Source organism: Strigops habroptila, chromosome 1 (genome assembly GCF_004027225.2).
Source record: "Strigops habroptila isolate Jane chromosome 1, bStrHab1.2.pri, whole genome shotgun sequence".
NCBI classification, from domain to species: domain Eukaryota; kingdom Metazoa; phylum Chordata; class Aves; order Psittaciformes; family Psittacidae; genus Strigops; species Strigops habroptila.
The window spans coordinates 148,055,741-148,067,182 of NC_044277.2; the positions used below are offsets into that span (position 1 = coordinate 148,055,741).

Sequence of the window (11,442 nt, forward strand, 5' to 3'; positions counted from 1 at the left end):
GTAAATCCATTTCTCCAGGATAAATTTGTCTTCTAACTACTTATATATTCGAATTGCTGAGCCAAGAGAAACTCACAGAATTAAATCAGTGTATTTTTAGAGTTCTGTTGAAGAGAATGAGGACTGTAGAAAGTTGGCTTTTCTTGGGGGTGGTACCAGTGCAAAACATTATGGGCATAATTCCGATTTCATGAGTATCATTGTATTAAATTGTGAGCGTCACATCTTCACTGCCGGAAAAACATCCCAAAACATACGAAAACTTGTTCTGGAGAGAATTCTTCAGAAATTGATGGCTTGTACAGATATTCACAATCTTCTGTCATTGTTTTTCCTCTTCTTTTCCAAAAGCATTTACAGTTCTCTGGAAGAAGTATGTAGCAGGATGGGGAAAAAATGGTGAATCCTTTCTGTGATGGACAGAAGCCCTGTCTTCAGCTTTGGGAATTTTAATCCAACTTGTTGTATTATCTACGATTAGATCAACATCTGCAAGTGTCAAAATGCTTCTGGAGAAACAGGATTACCTGGGAAGTCAGATGAGGCTTCAGTGTTGTCCACGTTGCAAAGGCATGGCGTAACCCTGCCCATGCAGGAGGTCCTAGCTCATTTTGTGCATGGGAAAAAGGCTCCAGAGCCTACAGACCACTAAGTGCCTCCTCTAGTATTTGCAGCAGCATGATCTCCTGTTGACCTGTTATGCCATCTAGAGAACTTGAGGTATGTACGTGGTATCCCTTCCCTGAGAGTTATCTTGCTTTGCTCTCAGGACATGGGAAGATTCTGTAGTAATTTATGAGCTTTACATTTAACATTAAACGTGGATGGTATCTTTTATATTATTTAAATCTTTTATTTATCCCTTTGCAGCACATGCAAAATGTGTTTTCTCATGTCTCCTGCTTTCTTGGGCAATACAGAATATTTCCCCAAAAGCTATGCAGCCACCTGCCAGATTCCCATGTATTATAATATTTTCGGCCAGCTGCTGTGATAGCTGTTCATGCCAAGGGCAAGAATTCCCTTGCTCCGGTTTTAGCTTTCATGCAGTCCGGAGCCTGCTTTCAGCCGGTGTGGAACTGTGAGCGTAAGGCCTGAGTCAGAGTTAAAGATCAAACTCTCAGAGCCCGTAACCAGTTGGTGGAGCCCAGGTATCATGTCCTGTTCTGGGATGCCAGTGCGATACATCCCCTTCCTCCCTTCTCTAGTGCTCTATCCCTGTCCTTTACTGGGGGCCTTCTAGGCAGAATAGCAAATACATAGGCATAGTGATCCCAGAGGAGATTTTTGGCAGCAAATAGCGACTGGCTGGTTGCTGGGAGCTGGTGGTGTTCCTCTGGCTGGGCCACTCTTAACCCCAACTCTGCCAGGGACACGCCACTGAACTGGGTGAGTTGGAAGTTTTTCCTGTTTTAAGAGCTAACAGTGGCCTTGCCACACTTTTCTTTTTTCTTTCCTATTTTTTAGTTGTTTTTTTCTTTTTAAACAATTTAATATCAAATAGGCCTTTATTAATGTTCTTTTCTGGTGCCTGGCATTTCTAAAGAGCTTGCAGTTTTCTGGTGGACATATCACTGCCTTATCAGAGTACTCAGAGATATTTGGGAGTGCTCAGAAAACAGTAGCCTCCTTCCAAGCGACCATTTGTTTTGGGTGCCCAGTTCAAAACATATGCTGGGTATGGGGGTTTGATTCTTTGGAAATTCCTGACGTTCCCCTCTGGAAGTCAGATGTCTCAGATGGGAATCCAAGATCATTGACTGCTTTTCTGAAAACAAGTCAGGCCACAGTGCTCCAGGAATATATTGAATCACACTCATGTCTGCAACACAAGAGAAATACCATCACTGCCTAAAGAGCTTGTTTCTTCAGACTGCTGATACAAAGGAAGATCATAAAGAGTGGCTTTGTAGGCACTCTCAGAAAACATCGTAAACATGCACACAGAGAAACTTCCTTCTCCAAACTGGTTTGGATCTGAGCAAAGTCATCTTTTGTGCTGAGCTAGCACAGCTCAGTGATTATTTCCATTTGGGTTCTGATGTCAGGAAAGGTACGACAGTCCAGAAAAACAGAAATCCAAGTGGAAGAGGTAGATGAATAACTCCATAGGGGGAAAAAACACTCTGATGAAAAACATGCTGTTGAAATTGCTGGGAAGAACCTCTCTGGATCCCTGCTCAGAAGCCTTATATCTGAGTGCAGGAGAGCAGGAAAAAAAGGTTGTGCTTAGCCACTGAAAAGGTCCAAGTGGAGAAGAGGACATCTAGGAACAAGCAGCTTAGTGCCACTTGTAGCTGGTAACTACAGATGCTCCGGTGTTGTGGAGCTGGGCTCCCCCCAGCACAGCTGACAGCTGTGGAGAAGAAATGCTAGAAAGGCAGTGCATTCTGGCAGAGTTTTACGTACAATTTCTTTGGCATCTGAATTTTGCGTGGTCTGAATGAAGCCTGTGTGAGAGTCCTGTACATGTAGTTGTGAGATAGAAATGGCACACCTTGTATTTACTGGAAAAAAAGTATTTCTGACTGCAGAAGAATTCTGCAGATTCAGAAGATTCATGGTAATAATGCTTCAGTCTTTGATACCATTCCTGAAGAAATATAGAGCTGAAAATGAATTACGACTGCATTCCCTCAGCCTTAACTTTCAACCTATGCTGCTCTTCAATTGACCTGGAAACAGATAAAGAGATACCACCCACAGCTTCACTTGCTTTCTAGGATCTATACAATAAGGACCTGAGCGGTCAATGCCCTCTGGGGCTGCTTAGCAGCCTCTGGCCAGTCTTATCTGCCCTGGAGAGACAATGGGAGTTGTGGGGCAGAGTTAATCGCGGAATCATAAAATGGTTTGGGTGGGAAAGGACCATAAGATCATCTAGTTCCACTACCTGCCATGGGCAGGGACACCTCACACTAGAATCCAAGATGCAAGGATATGTCCAGCTGTTCATTTATCTATTGATTCTTTGCAAAGCCTCAATGGCCAAGTTTCGTGTAACACAGCACTGCACAGCTGCTGCCTGTTGAGGGCCATCTCAGGTAGAAGAGATTAGGCTTTTTGCATGACATGAAAACTTTAAACTTGTTCTGACTGTGGTGAGCAACAGATTACAGCAATGTTTGTAATGATGGCAAAGCTACGCAAGAGGAAAGCATGCCTCCAAAGTAAAAGGGTTGATGGCCTGTCTCCTTTTAAAGTGGTTGTTGAAATGGGCAACTTCCTGCTTGCTCTCTTAAGTTGGTTTGGTGGCTGATTGACTCAGAGGCTGACCTCCAGTGCTCTACTGATGGGCAGAGGAAATTTGGGGCATGCAGAAGAGGGGCCACTGTGTCATTCTCTCATTCTTGTTTTTTCAGGCCTTTCCATCTCAGCAGATGTCCCTCGGTGTTCTTCAGATTGAGCTCTTTGCCACATCAACAGTAGCTGTGGAGACATTCTTTCTCAGGAAGCAGTGCAGGGCTAAGGACGGTTGAGCACTTAGACTGCAAACACAAATGGTGTCTTTTTCTTCCTTGTGGGTATGTTAATCCAAACAAGCTATTAAAGAGCTGAGCCAGTTCTCACATATTTAATCATGTGTCTTATTTAGGTTTTGGTTTAGGTTTTTTTGCTCTGCAAGTCTGAACAGCTGGTCCTGCTCATTCTCACCTTGTTCCTGTTTGTGCTGGTCCTGGCTTTTTCCTGTGATACATCTCTCCCTTGTGAAGTAAGTGGTGCTTTAAAAAGAATTCAGCAGAAGCACAAGGGCCAAAGCGGTGTGACCATTTGTCTTCATGTGCAAAAAGACATTCCAATGGAAATTCTGAAGAAGTTCTTCGTTTCTGACCTCTTCTTCTATCTGGTATTTACTTATGTCCTTCCCTTCACACCTCCCCCAACCCAGCTATGATTTATTAAGTAAATGCTAAAGCATTGTATTCTTCTTATACAGCCCACAAAGCAGTGCGTTTCCTAATGATTATCTGCCCTAAGTGTGATACTTTAAAATATTATTCATACTATGCAGGAGCAGAAAACTCTCTCAGAACACCTTTGGAAGTGGGTAAATTTTTCCATCAATTTCCACAGGCTTTGGATCAAGGCCAAAAGACGTGTCTTTGCTGCAGCCATGGTTAACAGTCATAACAAACTCATGGCTTCTTTGGGGAAATGTGTTTAGTCACAGAGTATATCTGAAAGGTAACACACCTGCTTTCATCTTGCCAACCACCAAACACAGAGCGTGGAGTGGTGCGCAAATATGCATAACTGCATTTTAACAGGAAATTTTGGATTCTGCGGGCACCCTTACTCACCTTGAGTAGGATTTCACTCCACCAACAGTCTTTCCAGTCTTGGTAGAGCTTTTTGGGTGAGGAGCAAAGGGATATGAGTAAGGCTGAAACAGTGGTTCTTCGTCTGTGTTTTGAATGCGTATAGCCGAACCCAAACCTCATGGAAGAATTCATTAGCACAGAATGATTTAAATTGGAATAGACCTCTGGAGGTCATCTAGACCAAAAGAAAAGACTGGGTATCATTTTGTTATTCAATTTTAACTTTGACTTCATATTATTTTTCCTGTTCCTGGGAAAACTCAGGTGTCCTGTTATTGGGATATAGCATGCAAGCTATCAAATGAAGGCATATGGGCACAGATTAATCAGAGCTTATTCCCACCTGTGATTGCTGATAATTCATAGAGCCCACTCATGAGACACCTTAGGTTTTTGCAACAAAAAAAAAGCAGTTTCTGTCTTGATGAACTGCACCAAAATAGACCTGAGTGGACTGACTGTAATTCCCCTCCAACTGGAAAGTAAGGTGAGAGTTGGGGTTTCTCTAAGAAATTCCAGGTAAAATGATATTATAATTGCAGAAATTAGTAGCAGTTCTGTTATTGTGTCCCATGTGATGACAAATAACACAGAAAGCCCATCTCATTTGGAAACAGACAGACTTTTTAGTTGGTATTCTTCAAGTTTTAGTAAGGATGAGCAAAGCCCTTTGTTGCATTACTTAGCATGTATAATTAGAAAGGCTGTTATTGGTTACACTGGCACAAGCCAGGGTTGTCAGTGGAGTTATACTGGTATACCTGAAAGATGTTTGACCTCTCTTTCTTCTCAGACATGCCTAAAAACACTCAAATGGCAAGCATAGCCCTACATCTCAGACTTTGTTCAAGTGCTAACTTCTGCTTGCCCAATGGCAGGATTTGCTCCTGCAGCCCAAACATTCCTGGGCAGGAAGCTTCATGTCTGCCCAGCCTGTGGTTTTTCTGATTTGTATATGAAGTACTAGAGGGACTAACTGGTTTGATGGATGAGAGGTGTCAAAGTTAGACCATATGGCCTGCTTGGTCTCTGCCTGTGTCTGCGAATGCAAGCAAAAATATGCTGGAATTTTTCTCCATTTGGAGTTTCCTTCAGGGATCCCATTACAGAGTGTGTGTTTTTGCAGAGCCTATAATAACGGAGAGGCAGTTAAAATAAATCCTTTGGGTTTAAAGTTGGCAGCTAGAGCGTGCCTATACAAAGGGTTGTATGTGAACTAGGCTTTCTTCTTGGGCTCAATGACATGGCATCAGCTGAGGACACAGCTCTTGTAGCCTTCCTCGCGCCCCAGACTTCTTCTGACGTTCCAGTCTGACACTCCAGTCCTAGTTCAATCAACAATGATGTCTTTGATGCCTTAGGTCAGATTTTTTTATCATAGTTAGATCTGTCTTGCACTGTCTCATGCAGATAGTGCAAGACAGCCAGAGAATATGTAAAGAACTTTATAACTGGCTGTCTAACTTCCAATGCTGATTAACTAATTTGCATCTTTTTAAGACAGAACGAGCCTTCCTGAAATACAGCAATGGGCAGTCCTTCCTGTAGACCTTAGGAGAGCTGTGGTGGCAGCAAGCACAGAGGCACACTGTCAAACACAAGAGGACAGGCTCTCTGGTAGTACACACCTTCTGCAAGAGACTGAGATCTGTGGATCCAGAAAACGAATGTATGCAAACCCGTGTGTGTTCGTTCATGTAGATTTAAGGCTTGGAAGCAATAGGGTAATTTATGTATCAGGAATTGCCGAACTCTGGCTTACAGTGTTTGGACAGTTCTATAGGATAGTGGCACTTTTTTTCTCTGTTCTGATATTTGTAGTACAGTGCAAGAAGGGAAAGTATGTATATATTATTTCAGTGTTAAGTTAACAGAGACTCAAATGTGTTGATTCTTGCAACAAGAACATGTAGTTTTCAAAGGCTGAGAAGATGTTCAGTGCTAATATGAGGCAGAGCCCAGGGACTGAGGCGTGAGATGCCTGTTGGGGGACTGAACTGAGCAGTGCTCTGCCTGCTCCAGAGGAAGACAGGGTATAAAATACCTGCAAGAACACAAAGTAAATCTATCCAAGGCTGTGCCAAGCCTTTTCCGCTGTCTCCTGAGGCTGTCTTTGCTCAGAGCAGAGGTGAGGGGCCCTGCCAGAAGCAGCACCTGGAGCTCTGTAGGGCACACCATTGGGTTGGTACGTGCTGCCAGCGGGCAGGGAGAACTGGGGATTCTGCTCCACTTGGTGCTGTGAGAGGGAAGTGTTGGGAGGGAAATTGCACCTTATCACAGATGTTTGAATGTCATCTTTGCTGTGTTCCCCTGCCTTCTGCTCATATAGGTGTGCTGCACCTATGACGGCCTCTTCCTAGCAAAGAAAGCGCCCATGTACAGGAGGCATCTCGAACATCTTGGAGTTTACATAGAAAAACAGCTTCTTTTATACAACAGAAAGTCAGTAAGAATATCTTTGCACTGGCTATCATCTGCATTAGCCCTACCTGCCTACAAACTGCATGCCATCTCCATGGAGGATTGAATTCCAAGAGAGAAAATGGATATGAAAGAAAATTGCATGTGTGTATGTTAATAAGAACTGGTCAAAGTATGGAATAGTTTGGAGAGAATATCTAATGTTTAACTACAATTTCATGCAAAATAGTCAATGTTTCATGGGCTTTCCTGCACATCCTCAGCAATGTGAACTGGTCATTGAAAAGATACCACCTTTGTATAATGAACACCAGTCCACAGGATTTTGCTTATGTAGGAGCAGGCATCATGCTGGGACAGAAGGATTAATTGAGCTCTTTAGAATTCCCTTTGATCTGCACTAGAAATACCCAATATAATATCTCTGACCTGATTATATTTTAAATTCCTTGAGCATTTGGACTCTGTACTGTCCTCCCAAAAGGCAAATGCAAGCTCAGTACTTTGGGGGGGTTTTGCTGGTATCAGCTCCTTTATTTTAATACCACTTAACTATTACCTGGCCAATCTGGTGCTGCTTAGTGTACCAAAAAGATGGTGTTTTCACTTGGAGAGAATGTCATGTGTGATAACTCCATCCATCACTTTGGCACTTACCCAAAAAGATACAATTAAATCCTATTAAAGCATTGGGACTCTGGAACACTGATCTTTCACAGATCATTTAATCAAAGGGCTCAAATAACTAACTGCTTGTAAAGAGGATGAGCCAAAGCTTCTCGTGGGTACATACGTGTAGTGTAAAAATGAAGTGTATGGGATTCTCATGCTTTCACAGGTGGAATTTTAATGCTCTTCTTTTGCAAAGGGTTAAATATATAGTTATGTTCATGTGTGTTTATGTGCTCTTAGCTGTTCCTCTAAAGGAAAAAGGGGGAAAACAAGTCTCAATGGAATACTTTCAGTCAGGTCTAATAATTAAAATAAATGCATAAATAAATCACTGGCTTTTCTGGCTTTTCGGCTTTTTAGGGTTTGAAGCAGATGTATCCGAATCAGTCAGCTTCTGCTACAGGAAACTATGCACAGATTTGGGTAATTTCAAAATATTATATATGAGGAGAAAAGACTTCAACAGATAAAAAGGTATCTTTATTTAAACTTTATAGAAATCAATGGTCCATAAAACATTCTTTACGTGTGTTTAAGTTCATGCATTTAGGATCATGTCTTCAGTGTTTCTTGTATATGTAATAAGATCTACATTGTGTTACTCTCCCTCCCACTGGGTAGAGACTCCTGTTGTACTCTTTGCTACTTTATAAATGTACTTTAATAGTTAGAGTCCAAAGGCAACAAGTGGCCCTAATGATACTTACTTTTCTATATAAATGAGAAGAGAGATTTCCTCTGTACTTACATATACGTACTCCTGCAATGGATATGTTCCCTTTCACAGTGCTTGCTTGCACAGGACATGGTCTGTGCGCATAAACACATATAAAGGCAGCAGTGCACAAAAACTGGAAGCAAACACATGTAGAGGGTGTTTTTGAGACTCCAACTGTTACAGCTACAGCCTTTTGGGAACCTGGCAACCCTGTGCAACCCTTGACAGATCTGTTTTTACAACGTAAGTTCTCCCCCGGTGTCTGAATGTGAGATTGGAGCCTGCTTTGCATAGACGGCGTGATTATGATCACAAAAACAATGTAACGTATTTATGTGTGTATGTGCATAATAACGCAATTCAGAGCACATATACTGCAATCTTTCTGTAGAGCTCTTGCCACGTGACTAGGAGTTGATATACCTGTCACAGAAATGCACTAGGCATCACAACATACAGTTTCTGAGTGCTGTGCTCGGTGACAAATTAATTAAGAAAGAACTAGTCCTGGTCCCATTGTTTTTGTCATTAAAGAAATGGTTCTCCTCAGAGTGGGAAAATTGGCAGTATCTCCTGTGACTTGTTGCTATTCAAACGTTTTGTACTTGATGTGGGGAATCAGGAAAGTAGAAAAGAAGGGAAACTTGAGAAATAATTCCTTTAAATTATTTTTAGAAAGCATGGGGCCGAATTGCCAACTTTGATGTCTCTTCATAAAGGAGGAATCCAAACTTGCAGGAAGTATGTCTTCCGTCTGAGAGGAGAGCAAGTCAGAACCATTGGAGACTTGCACCACCTCCGTGCAACTTTGCATGTCTTGTTTCCATGTCTCTCCCTGTCCCATTTCCTTGCAGCCCTTCTTACTCAGGTGTGGTGCAGTGGTCCTACAGCACAGATCTCCCACTACAGCCGTCCCCAGTTTGTCTACCCCTTGCTCCCATGAAGTCCAGCCAGTTCACCTCCTGCAATACGTTTTTCTCTGCAGATTACTCTTTCCCTATTGCGTCTGGTACCTGGCACAAGCCATCTGATTCCCATACTACAGAGATCACTTGTAAGGTTATGGGGAGGATGCTGCTAATCTGTCTCAGGAAAGCCTGAGTTTGACTCCCCTCACCCTAATCCTAGGCAGTCTGTTCTGGGGGTATTGTATTTTTCTGCATTCCAGTCAAGGAGAGGAAAGAGGCAACTTTGTTCTCTGGAAAGGCTGACAGGCTATCCCATGAGCACAGTTTGAAAGCACTTTGTACAGCAGCAGTTCTATTACTTATATACTTGATGATTGCACAAAGGTTACATGGTTTCAGATTTCCTAACCATAACCCTTTCTGGGAATATGGAGCCAAATTTTTGTCCCTGGCAGATCACTAAAACCTTGAAGTTGTAAATGAGACCAGCATTTGACCTGTTTCTTACTATTTTTCTTTATAAGAAAGTAACTTGGGTATTAGGTTCATGTGAATTTTTTAATTTAAATATACATCTAAAGAGCAGAAGAATACAAAAGTAGCTTCAGTAAAAAACAACTCTTTCTATGCTGCTAATAAACACTGGATATGTGCCCATAGATAACTTCAGACTCTTAACCAAAATTGGGTCCTACAGCTTAGAATGTTACTCAAGCTTCCCTAATGAATGATGATTTGCTTACGTATTCCTTGGCAGCGAGCTAGCAAGGCTCCATTAAACAAAATGTATGTTAATATTGTCCTGTCTAAGTAATGGTCTTTACGGTCCACTGTTATTACGCTGAATTAGCTCTGCGGAGACAACTTGAAGAAATGCATGTTCAAAGAAGTGGAGTATAATGCGTGCATCTTTGGGCAACGTATGTATGGTAGGTACCTGAAGGGAGATTCTATGTCCAGTAACATACCTTCAAATAAGAACAGGAAAGTTCTTGGGTCTCTACGGCTCCTATACTGCCATTTATTTTCCATCAGTGGTATACGTCTATGTAGATCCTGGCACTACGTGTGTGTAAATGAGTATCTGTGTGTGTGTCAAAGGGAATAAAGGGGAGTGTGAATCTCCAAAGATTACCAGATTTAGAAAGGGCAATAACTGGTGGTGTGGTTTTGAGTGACTGACCCTTGGGATCTATCACGTACCACCCTTCAGGACACGTATTTCCAGTTATTTCTGATCACCCTGTTTGGTAGGTTTCATGTTCTTTCATGCTTTGCCTAAAGGGAAAAGATTATTCAACTATTAGGTCATCTTTTACAACTGCTTTTCTTTCTCAAGACTCCTCTTTTCCAGAAAGGTACTTCAACTAAAATTGTAGCAGAGATTCCTAAAGGGTGAGATACTGTCAATAAGGTTACAGGCAAAGGCAGCACAACACAGCACTGTGTCACACTATAACAAAAAAAGGTAAATTTCTTCTGCAGCTGCTCTATATAGCATCTTTATTGACATTTCCTAACAGATTAAGTGGCAAAGGTTTTTGTCTGCTTTCCAGTGCTTGCATTCGTGCAAGTATTTTTGTACCATTAGCTATGGTACATGGTAACAAAACTCCAACGAATATAGTAATTCTGAAAAAAAAGATGTCCATCTGTATGTATGGTTTTGCCAAACACAGGTCTGAGATAGCAAAGAACTTTTATCATCAAGCAAACAAGATATTACCAAAAGGTTAATTCATGCTCTGCCTTTTAACCTCACAACTATATTATTGCTTTACCCTATGACAGCTTTAATGTTCAAACACTGAGAAGACTCTTCTGGTGATGCTTCAGGATGTGAGAGGTATTCAGCAGGTGGCATTCCTCATTCTGTGTTAATATGGTATCAAAGTGCAATGCATAAACTTGTCTTCATGAGAATTTTCTTGTCCATCTGTTGACTTTGGAGATTGGAGTAGCTGGGCATGTTGTGGTTGGGCATTTACAGTTTGAAGGACAGTACTGGCAATCAAATTTGGTTTATTTCCTGCTGGTTGCTCCATCCTGGTTATGCTATCTGTCGTGGAATAAGCTGGCTCTGTGTGGTCGTGGGTCCTGGGAGCACTGCCTATCTCCCTGCAGGAGCCCTGGACAGTTCCTGACACTGAGACCCAGGAAGACATGAGTGTCCATGCGTTCTTCCTCCAACTCCCCCTTTTCTCCCATCTCCACACTGCAAATATAACCTGGACATGCAGGCTGGCTTGTCTTTGAACTAAAAAGCTGGTCTTTTCGCAGGTCTTCTTTGCAACAAACCTGCTTTGCTGACCCAGAAGCCAAGAAGTATTTGATTTATCAGCTATGGTTTTGCCTTTATCCTGCAGGTGGTTTCTAGCGCTGGATGGTGATCCGTCATCTT

At 42.1% G+C, this 11,442-nt stretch overlaps 1 long non-coding RNA gene across 1 annotated transcript; it reads left to right on the top strand.

The window, feature by feature from the left end:
• The first annotated feature begins 372 nt into the window (after nucleotides 1-372).
• Nucleotides 373-9,567, top strand: LOC115604142. Its single transcript, XR_003990132.1, has 7 exons — nucleotides 373-720; nucleotides 3,363-3,847; nucleotides 5,823-5,991; nucleotides 6,652-6,887; nucleotides 7,776-7,889; nucleotides 8,203-8,376; nucleotides 8,809-9,567. It is a non-coding gene; the product is annotated as an uncharacterized LOC115604142 (long non-coding RNA).
• The last annotated feature ends 1,875 nt before the right edge of the window (nucleotides 9,568-11,442 follow it).